General features: G+C 43.6%; 1 protein-coding gene across 2 annotated transcripts in view; it reads right to left on the bottom strand.

Moving 5' to 3' along the window:
- ccdc102a (coiled-coil domain containing 102A) overlaps positions 1-20,697 on the bottom strand; it is a 60,934-nt gene extending 40,237 nt beyond the window's left edge. The window contains exons 1-2 of one of the 2 annotated variants that reach the window (XM_083969373.1): positions 20,528-20,647; positions 12,882-12,975 (exon numbers count right to left, since the gene is read on the bottom strand). The gene's annotated coding sequence lies outside the window, so the exon portion shown is untranslated. Of the gene's footprint in view, positions 1-12,881; positions 12,976-20,527 lie in introns of both variants that reach the window. The other variant, XM_083969372.1, reaches the window with a different exon arrangement.
- Between the last annotated feature and the right edge of the window lie 585 nt (positions 20,698-21,282).

Below are 21,282 nucleotides of genomic sequence, written 5' to 3'. Positions count from 1 at the left end.
TTGTAGCTGCAGCGTCATCAAGGCGTCATCAGCTGCAGATAAATCACAAACACTGTTTTCTTCTCTTTCTGTGTCCTGTGCAACTTCCCAGCTTTTCCTTTTGACTCCGTCACACTCCCTCTGTCTCTTTGTTTGCTATTTATCCTCTTGTGCTTGTATTTGCCCAACCTCCATGTGAACCCCATCCTCTGTCATCACAGGGCCCATTAAATGCGCAGCAGCCGACCAGTGGATCAGGCTCTGGGGTAATAAAGTCTTTGACAGAACATCTGCCCCCGCTGACCATATGTTACACACACCCAAAACACTGACTGATGTTCAACTCCAACTCATATATTCAACATCACAAACAAATCATCAGACCACTTGACCCCGTGGCTCTATTTATTTCACTTTTTAAAGGTAGGGTCTGGAGTTTTGTTTGTAAACAAAACATTGAAACTTGGCCCCTCCTCTTGTCTTGCCCCTCCCAGCAGCGGTTGTCGGGACCGCAAAGGAAAATAAATTTAGTCCGAGAGAAGCGCTGGAGCCGAAACCTGACCATCTGTGTTATGTTGTTATGAAGGTGTGGTGAGCTGAGAAGACGGTGTTAGCTACCGCTAGCCGGAGTTAGCATCGAGCTAGCTCACTACAACGGCCCCGTACTTGTTAACACTTGAGGCTTTAGTTGTCGGTGACGGTCTGGAATTGGTCCGCGGCTCCAGCACTTCACTCCAGACTGTATTTCTTTTTCTTTGCGGTCCTGACTGCCGCCAGTGTTAGCCTACCAACTTGGCGACTTTCTCTCTAAATCTGGCGACTTTCCAAACCCTCTTGGCGACTTTTTTTGTCAAAAGCGACTAGCGAGAAAAATAGCGACTAGGTAGGCTAATGGCGTCATTTAGCGACTTCTAGCAACTTTTACGACAGCCAATAGGGACTTTCCTTACTGAGGAGTTGGCAACACTGACTGCTGTTGCTGAGAGAGAGAGATGTGCTAGCACTCGGCAGCATCAGAGACAGCTAGTGCGGCTAGCAGCCCTGAGCCTCCTAGTCTAGTGTTTACTTTTGGACACAAAACTCCAGACCCAACCTTTAATGCAGAAGACATGTTGTCTAGTTGGAAATTCTAGGTGATAGAGAGGTTGTGTGTTCACGGCTCTGATTTATGCGACGGTGATCATAAAGAGGTACAACGTGCTGCAACAAAGGATTTCCTCTCATGCTCGCCAACATTTCTGTGTGTGTGTGTGTGTGTAAAGGATAAGTGTGTCTTCACTCAATGAGAAGCAGCTCTGGAAGCCCTCCCTGGCTCAGTGGGGGAGGCTGGGCCTGCACACACTGATAGGAGCTCAGACTCAGTCTGCTGTCTGACCTGTGGGCTTCTCTCACTTGTCACAATCTGATGTTCACTGCTCCCCTCGTGGTTTCAGCAACCTCTCTGTTTACTACCAGATGCATGAGTCTATGTGCACAGTGCACACACACACACACTGCTGTAAACTGCTGCTGCAAATGCAACTCTGAGGCATCTTACACACATCACACACCTCAGCTATGTTTACATCTCATCAACACTTCTCCCAGCCCTTAAAGGGATAGTTCAACATTTTGGGAAATTCGCTTATCGCCATAATCTCTAAAGTCATAGCAGTAGGTTCATTACCTTTAATTATCGGTGTATGTTGTTTTGAGATCTGCGGGGCAGAGACGTGAGCTGGTCAGGTGAAATGTACCGTCAATCTCCATTGTGTTCACTGAGCAGCTCACGTCTCTGCCCCGCCGATCTAGAAACAACATGCACCGATAATTAAAGGTAATGAACCTACTGCTGTGACTATAGGGATTATGGCAATAGGTGAATTTACCAAAATGTTGAACTATCCCTTTAAAACAGAGACTTTTGGATACACTGCTGGACCAGCAACAGGTTATTATGACCCATAGTTTGGGTTTGTTGCTAGGCAACATCGAGGGCTTATACTAATAGTGACAGGAACAGGTGACTGTTCAACAAAGTTAACCATGGCACCAAAGATCATCTAATGTTGAGGAAGAAGCTGCCATAAACCTTTTCTATAACTAAGCACACTAACCATTCTTACACTATTTTCATAACATGACAACCAAGGCCACCTGTCTGTCGCCATAGGGGCTATTTAAGAGAGCCTGGAATCAGAGGGCTGTTGGAGGAGTTTCATTCATTCAATTCATGCAGATGGAAGGTTTTGATATGACAGTATTGTGTGTAGTGCTGTGTGGAGCCTGTTAGAAAGATGAGTCAAGTCTTTCCTGCCCTGACTCCTCCCTCGTGGGACTGTATCTGAAGCCTGCTCAGTTGCATCAGTGCAGATGATACAAGGAGAAGGGAATGCATCTCTGCAGAGACATGCAGTCTGCAGGCCCACAGGGATGATGGGTGGAGAGCAGGAGGGGCTGACATGTAGTGTGTGAGGAGGAGAAAGGTTTATGTTTTCCCTCCCTGTACAGCCTCAGACTGAATATCTCAGGAATCAACTGGAAAGTTGACACTGAGTTAACACTGATCAGTTAAAGGTCCAGTGTGTAATAATGGTCACACTTAGCTCTTAGCCTCCACACCGAGGTGCAGTTAACCTGTTCACCTCACAGTGTTTAGTAACAACGTGATGGCATTTACTCCAGTGGTCTTGGCTCACACATTGACTGCCAATGTACCTCAATCACTCACATTATGTCAGTCTGGAATTCTCCTTCACCCTAGCAGTCCTCCATCACATGCACTCATCTATTTCATTGTCCACCAAGCATCAACCTCTGAGCTCCCGATAGATAGATAGATAGATAGATAGATAGATAGATAGATAGATAGATAGATAGATAGATAGATAGATAGATAGATAGATAGATAGATAGATAGATAGATAGATAGATAGATAGATAGATAATATGTCGACATGTTAGAAGTTTGGACTCACTGAAACACTTCCTAAGTTAACTCAGATCCATCAGAGCAGATTAGAAAGTACAAAGACAACCTGTGCCAGGGAGTAAAACTGGACTCATATTTCTTTTGATCTGAACAAAGCATGTAGAATCCATCCCATTATATTAAAAATGGCTGACAGGACAGTTCTGCAGCTCTAATGTAAGTCTAATCAGTACAGCTCAGGCTCCACACTCCTACATCAAACCTCTTTCCTCTCCAATTCCCAGAGTTGTTGAAACGGAGCCAGTGGGAACTTCAAAGCAGAGCTGGAGAATTTGCCTTTTCCCCCCCACAACTAAAATAAAAGAGAAATCTGGATGTATGTTGACTTGTAAACAGTCTGCTCTGTGAGACGACTCATCAAGCAGAATTATCCTCATTAAACTACCAAAGGAAAAGATCAGAGATGTTTCAGCTGGAATGATGTGATGAGAGATAAATGTTAGTTTTTTTTTTTCATGACTAACCACACAGAGCTGAATCAGCTCCTAACTACTCAGAGTGTGTTGCCTTAACTTTAGAAATCAAAGCCCATAACTCGGCTTCCGTTTGTCCATCATGTACAGAAAGATGCATGAACCTTATTCATTAGCTCATTATTTAAACTCAGAGTGGAACTTGTGCCTGAAGAAGTAATCAAAACAATAACAGAGGACAGCAGGAAACAGAGTGGGATAATGCAAATAGTTGCTTTCACCACCATTGCTGTGAGCTTCTCGTGGACTGGATTCCTTCAGGAGATCAAACAGTACCAATGATTATACATTAAAAAGAAAAAACACTAAAGCTGTTTCACATTTAATCCCAGTGTTATAGGGCAGGAGTGTAGCAGACATGAAGGTCCAATGGGGCAAACTACCCCCCCCCCCCATTATTAATTTGATGGGACATCACAGAGGCAGCAACCCCGTCTCCTGAGCTGCTCGGCCGGCCAGCCTACGTCGTCACCCCGGGGGACAAAACGATCGCTCATTAACGTACCCGCAGGTTTTTAGATGTTTATTGCCGGCTGGTTAAATTCTTTTTAGGAGATAAATGCTGGTCTCAATGATGAAATCTAACAATTGTGGCAGTAGCATTAGTTTGTTTGAATGAAAAGTGAAGCTTCATGTGTGTATTGGACAGAAGAGCAGCGCTGCCTGGGGCTCTGTAGCCTAACGTTACATACAGAAATCACCACTTTTACATCAAGAAATGAATATTTTACAATGAACCGATCAGTCTGCATTCAATTTTCTTTTCTTTTATTAAGTTATATAACATGGCAGCATCTTTAATTTGTATATATTTCCAACTTGCACTTCCTGTTCCTGTATCCAACATGAAACACGCATACGCACATAAGACGCAGTAATCAGAAACTGGGATACTGTATTTATCATGTATACAGGGATACTGAATAACCAGGTTTCTCTAAGTTCATGTAAACACCATATCCCGAATTTGATCGGGATACTCAAATGCAGTCATTAACTCTTCATGATATCATCTATGCTGATACCCATCAGGTTGGTATAATGTTGTTGACCACTCAAAACCATATTTATCATGTGGGTGAGCGGGCTGCTAATCGGAGGAGTTTGGTTGCTGAACAGCTGATCAGTCTGACATCTCTGATTCTGTGGCCCATGATGATTCTCACCATACACACAACTGCACAGGCACAGCTCCACAAACACGCAACATACAACAACATGGAGGTTCCTCACCATGAGTGAAGTATTGTATATGTGCTGACCTAACTGGTGGTGCCACAAGAACATCACAGGGAATCATTACAATTAGATTTTATGATCCCCTGATCGAACACTTTCAGTCTGGACCAACACAAAACACTGCACCAAACTCAGCTGTAATGAGTGAAGACTGCTGCACTCAGCTTCATCCTACAACTACATACTTCTATATGTGGGGCCCCAGGTGCTATTGTAGCAGGAGGCTCCACTGTAGCAAATTATACAGTACATTCCTGAACCATGACTCTCCCGTCTGTCCTGCACGCACACACACACACACTAGCACACACACACACAGTCCACACAGCATCTGCCCTACATGCCAATACAAATGCACACAAACTCAAACATGCACTGTATACACACCATACAAGTAGACAAAGGCTTCACACAGGGTCAACAAACTTTCAAATGCCAACGCACACACCCAGAGTTACCCTCTTAGAACCTTAATGTCATTCTTGCCTATTTTGCAAACCCAAATACCAGAGCAACCACAGTAACTGTATGGGAGTCTATACACTTCTCGATTTTTGAACCGTTTATTCTATTCCTGAAAAGGCTAAAAGGGAGAGCACGCTGCATTTTTAAAAAAAAATGTTTGCATTTAGATCGCATTAGATGAGGTCCTAATCAAAAACCACAGGACTCAAGACTTTCCAACACATATTTGGGGGAGACAAAGAATCATCAACCATCGTGATCAGATATTACTTTCTGTCAATATCACACTCCCCTACATAAATTTAATACGCAGCGATGTTTTAATTATTTTGTGGGCTTTTAATGCCTTTAATTGATAGCATAGTGAAGAGAGAGACAGGAAATGGGGAGGCAGAGGGGGAATGACATGCAGGAAAGGGCTGGAAAGGCCACCCCAGACGTTTTAATTATTGATTAATGTGCTTGTTATTTTCTCTATTAATCACTTCATAAAAACATCAGAAGACTGAAAATGTTCGCTACAGTTTTAGTCCACACAGTTTACAACAACACAGAGATATTTCATCTGCTGCTGTCCAAGACAAAAATTAGAAAACAGAAAATCTGAAGCATCTTGGTTTGAATTAGAAAATTACATTTGCTGCTAATTAATTTTCTGTCGGGAAACTAGAACTTCTATTCACAGCGTCTGATGCTCCTGTGTTAATGTTCAAAGTCATACACAGTCCTCTTCTCATCTTCTGTTACTACTGCTTCATCATCTTCATCATCATCATTATGTAAGGTTATTAAAAGCGTTTTCAGCTGCTGAGAGAGCAGAGCTAAAAAAAGGTACATGTCTGCAGGGCTGAAGCTTCAAAGGCCCCCCCACCCCGTAACAACCTGAGAGGTCTGCATAATATGTACAATTAGGTAAATAGATGGAAGACACAGCTCCTTCCCCCCACAGTGCAGCTCGCTGATGAAATTTCAGGATGGGAAGAAGGAACATAAAGGCAAAGCAGTGAAGACAAGAAACAAGAGAAAGTGGTGACAGATTCACTATACAACTTCACATCTGACACATTCTGATTGACTCCCCAGCTAATCAGAAAACTGGTCAAAGAGGGTGTGTCTATCACTCAAAGAGGCCACACCCTTAATTATGAGTTGTAATAGAATTTACCACATAAAGTAATCATCAAGGAGGAAATCTGCCCAAAAAACTTTTGTGTTGGCTTCATTTTTTCATCCTTTTGTCTAAACTAAATGTGTTAGAACGAGTGCCCAGGCTGGATGATAATCTAACAACACAAACAGCACAACACTGAGCAAGTGTCTGTGGATGAGATAATACCAGTTTTAACACTGTCTGAAGAGCCTGAGATGACCAGGGATCTGTCTGCCTCTAATCCCCTCTCCCGGGGAAGCAGAGTGCACAGTTACAGAGGGTTAGAGGGGGGTTAATACTCACCAGCAGGGATCAAACCAACACTTAAGAACAATCAAATCAGGCAAACAAGCTTACACTGCAACACAAACACATGGGAGTTTAAAGGGATAGTTCAACATTTTGGCAAATTGGCCCATTGCCATAATCCCTATAGTCATAGCAGTAGGTTCATTAACTTTATTTGTCGGTGCAAGCTGTTTTTAGAGCGGCAAAGCAGAGCGGTGAGCTGCTACGCTACGGAGGCTAATGGGATTTCTTGGTTTCCCTCATCAAACTTATCAAATACACAAAACCAACAACTCCAAAACACTCTGGTGGACAAGTTGTGACCTGCACATTCACCACGCTATGAGATAATAACAGAACGTTACGAGACAGAGTTGTTTTCGAGGTAAATTATGTGCCCTCAGGGACAGTTTTTCAGCAAGCAGTCTCTGTATTTACCTCTAAAACAACTCTGTCTCGTAACGTTCCGTTATTATCTCATAGCGTGGTGAATGCGCAGTTCAGAACTTGTCCACCAGAGCATTTTGGAGTTGTTGGATTGTGTATTTGATGAGGGAAACCAAGAAATCCCATTAGCCTCCGTAGCGTAGCTCTGAGCAGTTCGCCGTTCGGCTCGGCGGTTCTAAAAATAGCTTGCACCGACAAATAAAGATAACACTGCTATGACTGTAGCGATTATGGCAATGGGCCAATTTGCCAAAATGTTGAACTATCCCTTTAAGAGTTACAAAAAGAGGGAAACACCTCCCTTTCCTCCTGTGACAACCATTAAGAAAACTGAAAAAAAAGCAGGAACGGGTAATAAAAAATTATATCCACTGACTAATATCACTACAGCTTGAAATTGGCCAATAGAAACCAGCCATCGCAGGCTTACATCCTCACATCCTCCACAACCACAGACCCACTGTGATTCCAAACACACTGCTGTGATATAACAAGCAGGAGTTTACAGTGTTAAAGGCCCGGGCCGGTGGTGTTTGTGGGGTGGTAAAGCTTGCTGTCAGGCTCAGTGTGCAGATGAGTGTGTAATGGTCCTCTGAAGAGCCATTAATTACACACTGCTTTAAAGGTTAGTGGAGCATTTAGACAGGTAGGTTGGCCCTGAGCCGCCTGCTGACCACACACACATCCATTCAAATCACACCTCCACTTCAACATTATGCTCATGCACTGAACACACATCTCACTGCAGGCCATGTCATGTCATTTACTCCTTGTGAACTGATGGTGACCAGTTCTCAATCATCTCTCATCCTCTCCATCCATAAGGTATTTAGGTCACCACTCAACCTTCCTTGCTTTTGGGATCCACACATGAATGGTTCTCTTTGCTCTTTGTTTTCTAACATGTTATTATCTCTAAAAGTGTTCTCAGCTCCAAGCCAGGACTTGATCTTTTAAGACTTGAAAACTCTTGTTTGTCCTGGCAGAAGTCAACAAACCAATACGTTATGCTTCTTTGATGGTTTGATACAAAGTGGTAAAGTAAATACCGGAGAGCAGAAAGTATCCATGTACTCCAACACAGTTCCTTTAGGACTACTAACTCAACCACTGAATTTCCATAGTTCTACTTCTTCAGCCCACCCACAGTCAAACCGGTACTCCCAGCTGCTGTCGAAACCAACGACCTATATTTACTGCATGTTAGCCCACTTCAATCGAAACCTTTGATACTTAACCCAAAATCGATTATTCACCAATTTTCTACTCACGGTCATGCCAAGGAAGGGTTTGGAGAATTTTCGGAGTTATCAAAACACTTTTGGCGTTCCAGGGGGGATCCGGCTGGCAACAGATTTTCATATAATGGCGGCGGATAGAGTTCACTATTGAATCGTCCAAAACACACACTATGAAACATCCAAATACCTCCATACTGCTCGTCTGTACTGACCTAAGTGTTCTGAAGCCGCCACATGAAAAAGTCGTTCGGAAGAAATAATTTGATCTCTGTTTTTAGCCTAGTTGTAGAAGTAGCTCCCAGTGGCTCTGTTGATGTTTGTGCACATGCATGAGATTTCCTGCAGATGTTCGTTCGTCGTTGTAAAATTGTGAGAAAAACACGCACATCAGGTAGGCCCAGTTGGGATGGGTGCTGGATAAAGGAGGAATCAATGAAATAAAGAGTTTGAAAAAGAGCATTGCTGCTCGAAACGTCACGCTATTAAATCCTCTGAAGGGAGCTCCTATGGTGTGCGGATTTTTTCTCGTTCGTCGTTGTAAACCACTGGATGTACGATGTAAACACAGAAGAACATCGGTAACACTTTACTTGAAGGTATATCCTCATAACAGTAACATGACACAACCATGAACGTGTGTCATAAACATTATGATGTCATAAACGTTTATGACTGTTGTCATTAAAGGTACATTGTGTAATTACTCCCATCTAGCATTGCGGTTGTATATCGCAAGCAACTCAATCGTATTTTTCATGCTGCATTCACGTGAAATTGGGCAGACGGTGGTCCGTCAGCACGAGGCAAAACAATACACGTGACAATATGTTGTCATGGCGATGTTGTATTGTTTTCCTGACCCACGTTTTACCGGCTTTCTCTCGACTTCTGTGACTAAAATAACATCTGGTTTGTTACCGACGGCCGTCTGCCCGACTGCAGGTGAATGCAGCATCAGTGTAACGCTCCATTCCTCCTCACTGCGTTACCACGGTAACTTTTCACAGACGCCACCTCGACCATGGCGACAAGACATGTCAGCCAGCCCCGAGCTTACCCGCTCGATATACATACATGAATGATATGAACGGCAAAAGAGTAACTCACTGTGCAGGATCAACAATAAGTGTATGCCAAGCAAGTGAAGCAACAGAACACTGCATGTGTGCTGCCTGCTGCCTCACTGTTTCAGGAGACTCTGCTAGATGTTGTATCAGAGGGTAAAAAACACCTGTGGTTGTTCAGGTGTACACTCAGAGTGGATAAGGTCTGAGAGGAACTTATTTGTTTTTGACAATGGTAGACCAGGTAGGCAGTCACCAGGTGTGTAACCACATATGCCATACAGTGGTTAGGATAAACTCATGGTCCACTGCTTACAGCCATAAAGATTCAGATAAGGATAGAGACACTTTAAAGACCTACAGTGAAAGCAGAGACAGGGGGAGATGCTGATTGGACCTTTGATAGTGTGATTTCTGAGGCCGATATTGCAGGGAGGCATAAGGGAGGAACAACAGAGGCAAGTGAGCGTTACAGCCAAGTGAATCTGTCTGCAACAACAAACCCACATGTTACAGTGTACTTACAAGAATACAGCAGGTATTGGTACGGATACATGTCAGCCTTTTGCCAAAACAGAAACACAGATCAGAAACACTCACACATCACATCACAGCTGCTTCATACTGTCATCAAAACATGAAATCTACTGTGGGAGTTAAAACCAGAGATTAGCTGGGTGTCTTCATGTCATCCTTTCTCCCTGACTTTTCTCTCTCTTTAAACATGGGTATATAATAATAAAAGGCAGCAGCTTGAAAAATAACCTTTAAAAACTCCTGAAAATGTATTGTGAAAGAACAGCGACTACGCAGTGTGGGACACTGGACAGCTGAGATCATAAATCCATCACTTCTCTAAGATGAATCGGCCGAGCTGATTTATTTTGTGATTACCTCATGGTATTTCTGACACTTGCTTAAAAACATATGAGGTTGTCCAGAAAATAAAAAAAAGAAGCTTCTTCCTGCTGCTGCAGCTGCTTTGATAATCAGTTCATCCTTCACGTTAAAGGTCAAGGAGAAATAGCAAAAAAATGTCACAGCTCCAGACTCTACACTGTGAGCACTTCCTGCTTTTTGCTTTTTCCTCCTCTCCATCACAGTGAGACGAGGATCTTTGGTTTTGATCCGCTGGTCAAAACAAGAAGATTGATGGTTTCATCTCCGGCTCTTGAAAACTGGGAACTTTTTCACTAAAGGGAAAATTGAACAGCCAATTATGGAAATAAGTGTTTGTGGGAGCCGTATTGAAATTGTTCAAACTAAGTCTAAGAACACGATGGTTGTGGCCCCCAACCGTCAATGACAGGAAGCAGAGAAGTCCCTGACTCCGCCCCTCGCGGCCATCTGCTGCTGCTATTTGCTACATCTGGAAGACAGATCACCTCAAAGCCAACACCAGAAGCAACCAATGACATCATCTGTTGGTTCCACCCTGACCAAAAAGCTGCTTGTGTGTGTGTCTCCATGAAACCATAAAGTGTCCAGTTGTAACACACACACATACACAGTCACACAAACAGAATGTACCTATAAAACACACACACACTAAAATAGGAAATCAACACATTTGACATCAACAGGGCTGAGATGTGTGGAAAGCCCATACTGAGTGTCAGTGACAGCAGCAGACTGAAGGCATTCCTCTGCCTGCTCCAACTCCAGCTCTGCTGCCAGCCATAATTACTGAGCACTAAACAAACACTGCTAAACATAGACACACACACACACAAACATACTCCTCCACACTCCTCGCAGGAATAAAAACAGTCTCCACTCCCAGCGCCGCTCTCTGCTGTGTTTTCAGTCACATCTCTGGGTTTCACAGAGTTACAAACAGTAGCTACACACCAGTGTGTGTTAGCGTGACTCATCAAGGTCCTAGGCTTTAATCTGAAGCTATGTGTGTGTTGTGTGTATATGCATGAGACAAACCATTTAACTGTGTTGATCTGAGCAGCTATGTCCAAACACTCAGGTCATTTAGGAGCATGGATTTAAAGTAATGAAGTTAATTACCATCATAGAGCAGAGGCGAGTGTAGTTCAGACCGTCTCTACAGTGCTCATCGGAGCAAGGAACAGAGGGGTCCTGATCTCTGCAACACAAAATCCAAGCGCTGCATATTTGTTTGCTTCCGATGATTTATTATTTTGGCAATATGCGGTTGCAATATGTGATTTCAGCTGGAATTGTGGGATGTTGTTTTTTTCATTGCATGTTCACTCAAAAAAAAAAGATGATAATGTGTTTTTGTTGGGTCCAACATCAAAAGAGTATTGGTAGGCATTGTAGGTGTTCATATGTGTGTGATTTTTTTGAAACTTAAAGGGATATTTCAGCATTTTGGCAAATTGGCCTGTTGCCGGCATAATCCATAGCAGTAGGTTCATTACCTTTAATTGTCGGTGCAAGCTGTTTTTAGATCGGCGGGGCAGAGATATGAGCTGCTCAGCTAACGCTACAGAGGCATATGGTATTTTTGCCTTTCCCTCATCAAACTCATCAAATACACAAAACCAACAACTCTAAAACACTCTTGTGGACAAGTTGTGACCTGCACATTCACCACACTATGAAATAATAATAGAACGTTACGAGACAGAGTTGTTTTCGAGGCAAATGCATAGCCGGAACTACATTCCAGACACAGCTGCTGGACGGTGTGATTTCAAAAGCAAGTAGTTCTGAGTATTTGCTTCATGTGTTGTAATGTTACATAATTATACGTTATTATTTCATAGCGTGCTGACAGGACAAAGAAAAGCTTGCACCGACAATTAAAGGTAATGAACCTACCCATATGACTATAGGGATTATGGCAATAGGCGAATTTGCCAAAATGTTGAACTATCCCTTTAATGAATTGCACCACTGCTCGTCATTCAGTGTGTGAGCTACAGGGATTGTTGTAAGTTCACCTAAACACCTCTGAGGTAATGCTCTCTGGGCCTCAGGTCACTTGTGGACCAGTGATAGACTCTCTAAGTCTTATTTCAATGACTAAAAAACCTTAAAGTGATAGTTCACCCAAAATCCAAATTTCACCCTCATGTCGACTAAGGGCTGGGAGAAGTTTCAGAGTCCTCCGTGCCTTCTCTGAGTTATAGCGGGGCTCCGGCAGCACTGCATGTCCATAGAGCAGTGCTGGGAGCTTTCGCTACAAACAAGCTTAAAATAGCCTACTTATTAAATTTTTTTCGGAACAATTTCCCATGTTGGAGCTTCAATACAAGAGGGACATTACAGACGAGCTGTGTGGAGGTATTTGGATGGTTTTTGGTGTGTCTTTTTGGACGAAGAAAATTGAGCCCCGTTCGCAAGCGTCATATGGACATGCAGTGCTGCACGGAGCCCCGCTGTAACTCAGAGAAGGCACGGAGGACTCTGAAACTTCTCCAAGCCCTTAGTCGACATGAGGGTGAGTAGATAATGAGTGAAATTTGAATTTTGGGTGAACTATCCCTTTAAAGAAACATGATAAAGTTACAAAAACTGACAGTAATGTTGTGTGGAAACACCTGGAGAGACAAGACAGCATTGTTTCTTTCTCTTTGCCCTAACCTGTCACTGCTGCAGGTTGTTCTCCAGCAGGTTAATGTTTCCACTTTCATCCGTCTGTCGTCATCAGTATGAATCAAGAGGAGTCGAGGATAAACTGCAAGATCAGAGATGACATCATTCAGGAAGAAGTCTCCCACGATCTCTTCACACATTTACACAACGGGAGGCCTGACAGTCAAAAGCAGGGGAGAAAAACCCACAGAGAGAGGAGCAACATGGAGGAGCAGAGCAGGGAAGAAGGAGATGCTGATAGTAAAGCAAACACAATGTGAGGGGATTGGAATGTGTTTAAGCAGCCGTGGTGATTGAAGGTACACTGTCAGCCTGGCACACAGTCTGTCAGTCCAATACCAACTGCACCAGAGCAAATAGAACTGCATTCTGGCCACAGCAGCACTCCACTCATCAGGTCTCAGAGTGAGGGAAGGAGAGGTCCTTCCTCCACAGACACAGACGCAGTCCAGTGGTAGGGGAGGGAGAGAAGTGTTGGAGCAGACGGACGAGGTCGAAAAACTTGGCTCCTCCGGTTTGGCCTAAGTTTGACTGGGTGGAGCGACAAATGAGAGGATGTTGATATTCCACACAGGAAGACGGACAAACAAAAGCTCTGCTGCAACAAACCATATTTCACATGACGTGACGACCCCTCCACCCCCACTCACCCCCCAACCAACCTCTACAATTTTCATTGTGGGTTTAGTCCTGTCCCGCGGCTGCAGCTGCTCTCAAACCACTGCTCATTTAATACTAAAATAAGGCTTTGAAGTGTACACATGTTTCTGTTATTAAAACCAAAAGGAGGTTGAATTCTGGTCCATGTCTGGACCTGCAGGAAAATCCTGCCACATCATCCAACTCACCAACACATAAATGACACAGAATGACACGGATTTACTGCATCATGCATGTTGTGATAGTGATAATAATCAATAATTAATGGTGATTAATGGAGAACAAACTTCTACAGTGACGCCAGCAGCTCATTGAGGCCGTGCTAATGTACAACAGTGATGGGGCGGGAAACCTACTTTCACATTTTACACCTGTTTGACAAGAATTGTTGTTGTGTCTCATCATTATCAAAACATGTTTGTGCATTTTGTAGCTGAAATGTCACAGTTTCTTCCATTTTCATAGATGTAAACTATTGCCATGTTTTTTTAATAGGAGAGTAGTCTGATTGTTCTTCTCTCCGTGTCTGATGTCAATATATTTCTATTTGATCACTGTTGTGCACTTACATGACTTCTTGTTACTGTATTCCCTGAACACACCGGGGTGGGGTACACAGACCACACCAGTTTCCACCTGTCCAGACACCAAATTGAAATGTAAGCCAAGCTGGACGACCACGGAGCTGCTAGCCGTTAGCGATGGTGACACCCTGACCAGTGATGAGAATAACGGCATTTGAAATAGCTAACCGCATTAGAAAATAATGGCCTTACTAACGGCGCTACTTTTTTCAGTATGAGTAATCAAAAAAGTTTCTGTTTTCCCCGTTAGAGCGCCGTTACCCTTACTGACAATAAAATGAGCCGTTTCTCGCCGTTACTTGACTCAAGAAGTTGCGTCACAAAAAAGGCTAATACACCTGTTAAAGTGTAGGTTATATAAACACATAACGTTATGGAGTTAGGGGGGCGAGTCCAAGTAATTTGACATATTTGAGCATTTTATAAAAACATAACACTTTAGTTACTTTTCCTGTTAAAGCAGAAGTAAGCGATCCGGTCGTTTTGGCTAACTTCTTGTCAGCCGATGGAGTTAGCAGTCCCCGCCCTCGTCCCTACGAGGACCGCCCCTTTATGCCGTTCTCTCTCCTCATTGGATAAAGGTTGTAGGATACGAGGAAAGTTTTCTCCTCGGCTTACAGCAGAGCAGAGTGACTGACAGACCCGTGTTTCAGACCAAACACTCTATATAAGTGATTGCTGTCGGAAGATATAACTATTTAAGACTTATATTAACACAAACATTCCGCTTACTTCTGCTTTAATTTGTTACTTTTATAATGTAGTTACTCTGTTACTAATTCAGTTACTTTTTGGGGAAAGTAACTAATAGGCAAGGGGGTTACATGCTGTCATTGTGACATCCCACCACCACCAGAATGGCGGTTGCCCCCCAGGCAAGGCAATTTTATTTGTATAACCCATTTTTACAGTCAGTTTGTCTCAAAGGTCTTTACACAGCATCATAACAACATCCTCTGGCCTTAGACCAGGCATGGGCTAACTAACTATTCCACAAAGGGCCGTGTGTCCAACCAACTAAGAGCAGACAGTTTGACCAATTAACTGTCTAAAGACTGAGACCAGTTGATTAGTCACGTGTGGTGCTGCAGCCACGCGGCCCTTTGGACATGCTTGCCTACTGTATTTGATGAGGGAAAGGCAAAAAATACCACGCGCCGTGCAGAGCTCACGTCTCTGCCCCTCCACTCTAAAAACAGCTTGCACCGACAATTAAAGGGAATAAACCTACTCCTAAAACTATAGGGATTTGCCAAAATGTTGAAATATCCCTTTAAAGTAACATGGCCAACACTGACCCTGACCTGTGGCCATGCTGATTCTGGCCGTACCAGGTCGTACCAGGTCGTACCAGGTCCAGATGAACACTTTCAGACCATCTCCGTTAGCTAAATAACACACACATAGTTATTGAGGGACATTACTACACATTCTCTGCATACACAAGATGTTAGATAACAGGAACAACCGTGAGGTTCTTAATTAGGTCAGGCATAACTTAATGAAACAAGCCAAACTATAATAGGTTGCATCTGTGTCTGTCGCTAGGCCCTTTGCATTACACCTGGTCCATAAACCTGCTCAGACCAGCTGACATGCAACCTCCTACTGATGATATCGAAGAATACAATAAGCATTCACTGGTGGGTCAAATGACACAGCACTGATGTTAAAGGGGAATATGCAAGTCTGCTCGCTTTTTTGGTTATACGCTCCTCAGCCATGTGCATTTATTTACAACGAAGCCGGCGAAAAATCAATAAATGGAGTGGTGGAACATTACATAACATATACAATGTTACGGCGTGTGTGTTTGTGTAGTTTTAAGTTAACCATCATGAACAAAACATTACAGGTTACAGAGCACGTTTGTGTTGCAGTGCACAGAGAGGAGAGCTGGGACACTGTGACTACTGATGTTGCAAGGTTTTCAGCCGTGAGACGCCAGGTGGAAGACAGAGAGCCTCCTTTCTCACTCGTAACAAGTCATGTAACTATCACAATTACTGCGGAGCTTTTTAATTAAAGGGATAGTTCACCCAAAATTGACGAACCGGGAAGAGGAGCTTCCGCTACAAACAAGCTTGAAATATGGACTTATTTAATTTTTTTCGGAACAATTTTGCATTTCGGGGCTTCAATACAAGACGGACATTACATACGAGCAGCATGGAGGTATTTGGATGTTTTTTGGTGTGTCTTTTTGTTACGAAGACAGTTGGTATCCATTTGCAACCGTTATATGGACATGCACTGCTACGCCGAGACCCCCTGTAACTCAGAGAAGCCACAGATAACTCTGAAACTTCTCCCGGGCCCCTAGTCGACATGAGGGTGAGTAGATAATGAGTGAAATTTCAATTTTGGGTGAACTATCCCTTTAAGGTAAAAATGTAGCATAGCCACGGGAGAAATCCTGCTTAGTTCCTCTTTAACACACTAACACTGAGGGGAACATGCTGCAGTCTCTTTCAAAGCAGAAAACACAGCAGTCACCTGCTCAACACAGCTCTGATCAACCACCAACACTGGAGCTCCACTGCTCTCATCTGAAGCAGTGACCTGCAGCTGCATCTCACACTGAGGCTCCAGCTCCAACCTGAGGATGAGACATACGTGTGTGTGTCCATGTGCCTGTTGTGTGAGGCAAACTCTTCTGTCAGTGTAAAGGGATTTTTTAAAATGCATACCTGCTCATTTGGGTGTTTAAAGGACTGAGTGTGGCCCGGGGGCTATCTGTGGCTCAGAGAGCAGGAACAACCCACCACAGCAGACACAGATAAACGAGTGTTTACACTCCACTACAACAAGTAAACTCAGAATTCATTGATTATTTACATTTTATAATTGCAACATTCACAAAAAATCACTCATAATCAGCAGGAGGAGGGGAGTTCCATTGAAATCCATCCAATAGCTGACATAGACATAATGAGCCACAGCTTTAATAACATGAAAATAAATGGGTGATGACACAGTGTGATGCTGGAACGATAACCAGAATGTGTGTCTGCTTTTGACTTTGTCATCACAATATTAGTGAGAGAGGAAGAAAACAAAGCAGCTGCACACACACACACACACACACACACCAGACAGGGTGCAGCAACCTGGAGCACATGGCTCGTGCTCCTTCTTTTGCCTTCAGTGTTGTTTCCATGACAACCACACACCAAAGTCACAATACTTTGATGCTTGTGTGTGTATGTGTGTATATCGATGTGTGTGTGTGTGTGTGTGTGTGTGTGTGTTTGTGTGCCACATCTCAGCGCATCTGTGACACATAAATAAGAGCGAGTGAAGTGAATTAAAGATGGGATGAAGTGTGTGAAGGAGCAGAGTGCAACACACCAGCGGAGCAGCAGCTACAGGATGCAAAGCAGATGGTTGATGTCAGCTGTGTGAAACCTCAGGACTCTGTACAGTCTGAATATTACCCACAACCCCCATGATCCTTCACATCCTGATGTCAAACAGCCATTCTTTGCAGACCCTGGGTAAACTGTTGCTGAGCTCACTCTGGTGATTCCTCGTGCGGTTTGGAGATGTCTCACTGACTTTCTGGAAGTGGTCGGAGGTGAACTTCACCACTTCAAAAGCAGAGCTGCTTCATCTTACAAATCAAAAACAAATGCTTCTCTCCTGCTGCTGAAAAGCAGAGCACAGACATCACCAGTCATTTCAGCCTGGGTGAAGTTCTCTCAGTGGGAGTTCATTATTCATCCAGAGGTCTTTACCAGAACAACTTCTGGTCTGGTCAGGGACTTTCTCTCTCTCTCTCTTTAAGGCAGGTCAGCTCTGAGGATGTTCTCACTACAACACAGTAAAGTAAGATGTAGTATATTTAAAGGCACATTGTGTAACTTCTCCTGTTATCTATTCACGAAAATCGATTATTTCGTTCAAAAGTATGTTTTTCAGTAATCAGTAGTGTTCCGATAAGCTCTGAATTAGCCGTTCATATCATTCATATCTACATGGAGTGGGTAAGCTCGGTGCTGCTGCCATGTCGTGTCGCCATGTTTTTACGTTCAGTGGCAGCGTGACGGTAGGAAACCACGGAAACTCAGCAGAGACACCGGAGCTGTCGGCTCAGGTCGAGGTGGCGTCTGTGAAAAGTCACCGCGGTAACGCAGTGAGGAGGAATGGAGCGTTACACTGATGCTGCATTCACCTGCAGTCGGGCAGGCGGCCGTCGGTAACAAACCAGATGTCATTTTAGTCACAGAAGTCGAGAGAAAACCGGTAAAACGTGGGTCAGGTAAACAATACGACATCGCCATGACAACATATTGTCACGTGTATTGTTTTGCCTTGTTTATGCCGTTACGTGCAGCGGCTGTCGTCCGTCTGCTGTCTGCCAAATTTCACGTGAATGCAGCATGAAAAATACGATTGAGTTGCTTGCGATATACAACTGCAACGCTAGATGGGAGTAATTCCTACACAATGTACCTTTAAGGCGCAGCAGTTATTGGTTGCTTTGTTTACCGATTTATCATTTAATCTATAATGAGGTCAAAGACCAACCAACAATCTAAAATCCCAAGATATTCACTTTACTGATGCATATCTGGAGGAGAGAAGGCAAAGGCTCACAAGTGATGAGCTGGGACATGAGATATCGTTTCACTGTGTCTTGTAACTGATTATGAAGTGTGTCGTTTGGCACTTTGTCAGCTGTAACACTTCTGGGTCATGGATCCTGGTTCTACCTGACATTCTACTGCTCCTCTCATTAGTGTTGACAGATGGACCGTTGAAATCTAGCCCACACACTGATATAACAGCCACAGTCTGTTTTGCTTTACACAATCTTCTTCACTTCTTCACACGCAAAATGCAGACACTGTTACTTACATAGTAACAAGAGTCACCACTGACATTAAAGTGAAACACCCACAGCTCATGTAATGTGCCACCGGCTCCCTTTATCTCTTCAACCTGTGAAAGCTGCAGTGAGCACAGGTGAAATATGAGAAGGTGACTGCCTGAATAATTAGTCCATTGTTTTTGCTGATAAAGACATAGGTGGGAAAGCAGGAAGTTTGTCCAAATGTTCAGAGACATGGACATCAGATCCAATATGGAATTGGCCAAATAGGCTACTCCTCTCAAGGAAAAAAAACAGACTTAGAGGAATATAAATGTTTTGATATTAAATATTTTTTGATTCCACATTTAGCCAAAGCTTTCCACCGTCTACTGTAGCTTTAGCAGAATTGAGTTCTGTAGCCCTCACACACTGCGCACAGCTGCACCTCTTTTTTCTGAGATACAGTGCTGATTGATAACTCTTCACTCTTTTCACAACACCAGACAGTCAGTCATACATTATTGAGTAAAAGTAATAGTAGAACATTAATATGGACAAACATTACTATTAATAAGACATTTTCATTTTGGTTCACATCCAGCAACTCAACTCATGAGCATATGTAAGATCTGGAGTCTTCTCTGGTTGGTTTGGAGCATAGAGTCCTAACAAGTCGACCAAAATATTTAAATAAGACATTTTGGAGATTCCTTCAAAACAATAGTGAGAGTTGTTAGATCACCTTCAAAGACTGATCTCCTACAGGGAGTAAAGCTGAGCTCTGTGTATTGAATGTACAAGAGAAGTACAAAATGGGTCAAACCCAGCCCCGTCCATGACACACTTCTCATGAAGCTGACTGCAGACCACCACAGCCAAGAGACCAACATTTCTGCAGATTTACAATCATTGAACATGGTAAGACGGCTTCATGGGTTCATGTCTCAAATACCGTCAGTGTGGACAGTGTCCTGGTTTTCCCCATGTAATTGCTTCCTGCAGCTGAGTGCATGCATCAGTCATGGCAGACAGTACAGTTGCACTGTTAGATGCTCAAGTTCATACAAAGGAAGTATAATTTAATGATCAGCCTGCACAGAACGTGTCTCCTGTGCAGAAAATGCTCTGTGACATTCATGTGTGCGTTTTGGAGAGGCTAACCCTAAGCTCCCACCCAGGTATCACCGGGGTTCCCCACGTCAGGAACTGCTGAATGCTGCTGTCTGGAACTCATTATGTTCGTTGCCTTGCTGGTTATTAAATATCCACAATTATGACTTCAATACATCAGAAAGTCATTGAGTGAAGAACAGAGCCCCACTGTGTAAACTTCACAGGGGATTCAAACGGAAATGAGTGTTTTTCCACAGCAACTATCTGTCTGACAATAAAGTGAAAATCATCTTTTTACACTGCAGCAGAAGTGTCTTATTCTCCCACATATCAATACAGCCTACGTGGGAAGAAAAGAGAAGAACACAGTGATTTACGTGTCATTTGACACCAGCGTGTCTCCAGCGTTGGGCTCAATCAAGCTGTTAGCCACCAGAACAACAAAAGCAAGGGGAACGTACCGCAAGCGAAACGACGGTAAAGAGTGCTCCTGTCTCCGCCTGCAACGCGTCTTTTTCTCCGGTGAAGAAGCTCGAAGTCCCCCGTTATTCCTGCCAAGCCTCCGCCACACTCTCGTCCTCTATCCGCTGTTTTTTCCCTCTAGTATGGATGGAAAACAACGTCCTCACTGAGAAAAGAAAACGGGCGGGTCCCGAGCGTTCGGGCAACCTGACTGACCAATCGGCTGTCGGTATGACAACGAGCTGCTGCTCTCAACCAATCGGCGTTCTGCTCCCAACACACAGGCGCGCGCTAATTGGTCGGCAGGGGAAAGACCTCCCAGTTGAAATTACTACAGCGCCGGGGTAGGCGCGAGGGGCCAGTGCAATGTGATCCGCTCATACCAAGCGGTTCACGGCCGTACACCTCCAGCTGCAGCCGCTGGAGCCCTGTTATCAGAGGAAGATCCGCAGTCTTCAGCCAGTCTGCGTCTATTCAGGAGACTTCTGTCCAATAATAGTTTAACTAGGAAACTATTATAAATTGGAAATGCCGATACTGATATTGGCTTTGTTATCAAATCTAACGCATTTAAACTCTATTAGGTTTTAATTTCACTTAGAGTTAGCCTATCTATAAACTCATTTGTTGGACCGTTACACCCCAAATCCTGGAGATGATTTGGCATTTCCCCCGAAGTTGTGTTTCTCATTCTCCTCATACTGCTCTATTTTAATGTGAAACTTAATGATGTGTATAAGGACATTTATTACAC

This window comes from Trachurus trachurus (assembly GCF_905171665.1).
Source record: "Trachurus trachurus genome assembly, chromosome: 3".
Lineage (NCBI taxonomy): Eukaryota > Metazoa > Chordata > Actinopteri > Carangiformes > Carangidae > Trachurus > Trachurus trachurus.
Note: the sequence above shows the minus strand (reverse complement) of the source record. Positions and strands in the feature narration are given on the sequence as shown.